The 5,087-nt window shown below is 40.0% G+C and overlaps 1 non-coding gene across 1 annotated transcript; it reads left to right on the top strand.

Moving 5' to 3' along the window:
* On the top strand, positions 1–106 carry Gm22236. The gene has a single exon (XR_003949063.1). It is a non-coding gene; the product is annotated as a U6 spliceosomal RNA (small nuclear RNA).
* Positions 107–5,087: the final 4,981 nt, after the last annotated feature.

Below are 5,087 nucleotides of genomic sequence, written 5' to 3'. Positions count from 1 at the left end.
GAGGACAAAACAAGCTTCTTATACCACAACTGGAAGGAAACAGAGATGGTTAGCATGGAACCTGTGCAAGGATAGCATACAGATCTGTGAATCATTCTATAGTTTTCTGTTGAAAAAAAAAATCATAATCTAGAAGACATTGTACTGTATGGTTTTTAAGGAGTTAATTCCCTGGATTTGCCTGTAGGAGGAGATGAGTTTGTTCTCTGGGATGCCCACTGGAGCCCAGCAGCACTGTATATAAAGTTAGGACTGTTTGACGATTGGCAGGCATTCTCTTGACTTGATTCTTGGTGTGGCTCACCCTCTACTGCTAATTCATTGACGAACTTTGGTATTTCTTAGATGAGTGGTTTAACATAGTGATTCTCAAAGTATGGCCCTGAGCCATGCAGCTTCTAAGTCACCCAAGAAACTTGAATCTTCAGCCCCACATTTGCTTGAGTAGAACAGGAAGGTAGCATTGCTTCTTCTTGTTGCTGTTTGTTTGTCTTGTTTTCTAATTCTGGACATTGAACCCAGGGCCTTGCCTAATGTTAAATAGTCAAGACTTTGGATTTTTTGTCCATAAATACCAGTGACTCTTACAGGTACAGGGGAAGCACTGGAGCAAATGTCTGAATCAAATGTTCTTAGAGGCTGGCTTTGAGGCAGCACAAATGGTTATTACTGGGGAACAGTAAGCAGAAGCCATCGCTGTGGGGACTCTGACTTGCTGGAAGAGTGGAAGACAGGAAGATGAAACCTTGGCAGACTGTCTTAGTCATTGGGCACCTGAGCTCACCCCCTTAGTGACACACTTCCTCCAACAAGACCACACCTACTCCAACACACAAAGCCACACCTCCTAACCGCGGCACTCCCTATGGGCTAAGCATTCAAACATATGAATCAGTGGGGGCCATTCCTATTCAAACCACCATACAGACCCTGGCCACCAATGAACTATAGAGATGTATGGAGAATTTTAGAAGACCTGGCCAAAATTAGCATAATACTAGAATCAAATTCCTGCCTATACTGAAAATCCAGAGAGCTACAGAGTGTCTCCTGAGTACCAGTTGGTGTGCAGGGGAAATGGGTGAGACTGGAAAAAAGATGCATTTCAATGGAGCAAATTAAGGGGGCGGGGAGCATAGGGAAAGAGTTTCTTTCCCCACCAGCCGAAGAAGATGCAACTCCTCATTGAAGGCCTCAAACTTTTTCTGCTTGAGACCCCATTTTGTCAACCATGAGCGTACAGGTACATAAAATATGTGCATAAGTCTAGCATTTATTATTAACAAATAATTAAACTATTATTTAAAAATAATTCTTCAGTATACATATACTTTTTATTTCCATGAAGTTGAAAGCAAGTTTGCATAACAATGCAATGGATGTGCTAATCTAGGATAAATATTCGATATTACAGGAAGTGGAGCTCATTCCATAGTTTTCAGAGTAGAATGATATTTTGATTTTATAATCGTCAGTGCTAAGTGCCATTTCCCATAAACACAGAATCAAAATGGCAGTATAATTAGATCTACTCTAGAAGTTGTTGAAAATCCAGTCTTAATCCCAAACTAAACTCATTTAACAATATTTTATGGAACTCAAGCCTGCAACTCAAGTTTGCAACCTTTTGTCATTTGTTTGCTTTTTTTGAGATAGGGTTTCTACATGTAGCCACAACTGTCTTGGGTAGACCAGGCTGGCCTCGAACTCACGGAAATCTGCCTGTCTCTGCCTCCCAAGTTCTGGGATTAAAGGCATGCACTACTACAGATGGTTTTAAATAGCAAATTTAAAAATCAAATATTCTAACCCAAACAACCCAGAGATAACTAATTTGATATCTGCTGAGAGATGATAGTGGGAAAATATTAACTGTTTTTGTTTTCTACAGTTAAGCCATTATGTCTCTATAACAGCAGAAACAGTTACATTTGCAGAAAAAAACGTTGCCATTCCTAATATCCAATTGAATCTAAGCAGAGGTGTCAGGCAGCCAGCATTGGCACTGCATGACATGATAACATGTGCAATGCATGTTGGGTACTCAAAACCAAGGATGTTGAGTTGAACAGTAATTCCATTGATGAACACCACCATAAACATCTCAGATCCACTATGCATTTGATTTGAATTTTTTATGGAGAAGCATCCAGAGACCTTTTTTTATTATCACTCAATTTTTCATAGCTTCCATGTTCAGTCATGTGACCCTACGTGGGATTATGGCCTGCAATTCTAATGCCTGGAGCTGTGTTCTGAGCCATTGAGCAATGGTGGAGTACTACAAGGTATTGCTTTAGTAATGGGACAAAATTTGCTCTCAAAGTCTTTGCTAACCCCAATTAAGCTTAAAATGAGCCAGTCTTGAAAGGATTAAATAATTTCCAAATAGCAGGCCTACCTCTCAGGACAAAGCTCAGGAATAGTGAGAGAAAATTCATAGTGAATCGGATCAAATAAAAATTTACTAGGAAAATATAACCCATAATGATAAGAAGATAAAAGTAAATAAATAGAAACAGATCGACAAATAAGAGAAATTAGTAACAATGGTGTTAACAGTGATAGTCACTTTCCATATGTCCATGTGACAGAAAAGGTAGAGAAAGGAGTTAGCATGCATGGAAAATACAAGGTAACCCAAATGAAACGTGTAGAGTTGAAAAAAATCTAATGTCTGAAATGAAATATAATCTACTCAGTTCTGCAGAAGGAAAGATTAAATAAAGATGTAGTAACAGAAACCACACAAATAAAATGCATGGAGAAAGTCCAGGAAAGATGGGCAGAGCTTTAGTGATCTGTAGGTCAGTTTTCAATGACCTAATGGGTGTACATAGAGTCCCCAGCAAAGAGGGTCAGCAAGAGTATTAATAAACAACTAGAAGAAAGTTTCCAAAGGGCACAAAAACTAAATCGCCAAATTCTAAGAACAAAAACCATAGAAGCACACTAGGGAATATAAATTATTAGCAATGAAAATTATTAAGGGGCTGGTGAGATGGCTCAGTGGGTAAGAGCACCCGACTGCTCTTCTGAAGGTCCGAAGTTCAAATCCCAGCAACCACATGGTGGCTCACAACCAGCCGTAACGAGATCGGATGCCCTCTTCTGGTGCATCTGAAGACAGTGTACTTACATATAATAAATAAATAAATAAATAAATAAATAAATAAATAAATAAATCTTTAAAAAAAGAAAAAGAAAATTATTAAGAAGCAGCTGAAGAGGGGCTGGGGCAATGGGCCAGTGCTTGAGAGCTCTTGCAGAAGACCCTGGATTCGTTCCTAGCACCCACATCACAACTCACAACCGTCTGTAACTCCAGGGGATGTAATGGCCTTTTTCTGACCTCTGGGTACTAGGCACACACATGGTATACATATATGTGTGCAGGTAAAACACTCACATACACACACAGACACACACACACACACACACAGAGAGAGAGAGAGAGAGAGAGAGAGAGAGAGAGGCACACACAGAAAAATAAATCCTTTGAAAAAGCGGTTGAACAGCAAATCAATGGAGTACATACAGAGCAGTAAAGGATAAGAATGGGGTCAAACATCTTGTTAGAAACAAGTTGCTGGGTAGTAGTGGCAGATGCCTTCATTCCCAGCACTTAGGAGGTAGAGGCATGTGGATCTCTGCGTTGAAGATCAGGCTAGGCTACACAGAGAAATCCTGTATTAAAAACAACTGAACGAACAAACGAACAAAAGAAAGAAAGAAAGAAAACAATTTAACAGAGTTCATAATAGAGCACTATCTTTACTGAAAGAAAAAAAAAAGTGTCAACTTAGATTTCAAAACCCAGCGAAAATGCCTTCAAAATCGAAGGTGAAATACTTACGTGAATACTGAAAAGAAAACAACAATTCATCACAGACAAACTGAAGTACAAGCAGTGATAACACACACTTCCTTCTCACCAGAGGAAAATGTTCCAAAGGAGAAACCTGTGCCAACAAAAGGAGTCAAGAGCTTGTTTATGGGGGAAAAAAAAAAGGCAGATAAATGTAAAAGATTGTTTTCCCCTATTAAAATAGAGTTTCAAAGGCATTTGAGTAGTTTAACAAGATAGCTCTGAAAATGTATACAATGTATTGTGTCTAGAGAGTTTATAATATAATGTAAAATGTAAATATAAAGTGAGAGTGTGACAATCACTTCAAAAAAGCCCCCAGTCAGAGAAGAAAGGGTCGGTTAGAAGGTTGCTGGGCTACTTACACAGTGACACATTGTCATTTAAGGTAGATGGTAGTAAGTTTAGGATAAACCCAAAAGCGATCACCAACACCCAAACAACACAAATAGTCTTAGCTAATAGGCCACCCAAAAGAGCAAAGCGAATCATAGAAATAGCCATGTAATCCGAAAGAAGGCAGAAAATAAGGGGAAGGGATCAAAGAAGAGATGAGTCACACCAAAAACAGATAGGGAGATGAGGTTGTGTAAATCAGGTTGCTTGGGCCACAGCCTGAACTCTTACTAAAGTCAACAAGTTGGCTTTGATCTCCTCTCCGCATCAAATCTCTCTCCCGAAGTTGAAGAGCAGAGGATTAGAAGCGTGCATTAACTGTGGTTACAACAGCAAAATGCTCCTGGCAGGGATTCCTTTTCTGACTTCAGCATTTCACAGAAAGATGCTTAGCAGGTTCAGCCAAGAGACGCACACAGAGCCCTTACTTAATTCTGGTTGCTTTAAGCAGACGCACCCAGGAAGGCTTCAAAAGGGAAAGATTTTCCCACTTGTCCTCTTGAGGTTCTGAGACTCTGCAGACCTTCTGGCCACATGGTTGTTTTGTGGGGCAATGAATGCTCTTTTGCGGTCCACTGCTTGGGTTACCCTAAGGAGCCTTCTCTGTGTCAGAGCCTCGTGGGATTCTGAGTCCACCCGTTTCTCTTTAGTTCTTGGCTTCCTTCAGTGGCAGGGTCTTATCTAATGTTCTGGCTGCTTCACAAACAGTTTTTATCTTTCCCCATCTTACTCATTTACTTCATGCCTGTTTGCTCTTTGCGTAGTCTTTTCTGATGTCGAGAGGTCAAATAAGGCCTTGCGCACTAGGTAAGCTTTAACACTA

The sequence above is a fragment of the Mus musculus genome, chromosome 10 (assembly GCF_000001635.26).
Source record: "Mus musculus strain C57BL/6J chromosome 10, GRCm38.p6 C57BL/6J".
NCBI classification, from domain to species: domain Eukaryota; kingdom Metazoa; phylum Chordata; class Mammalia; order Rodentia; family Muridae; genus Mus; species Mus musculus.
Note: the sequence above shows the minus strand (reverse complement) of the source record. Positions and strands in the feature narration are given on the sequence as shown.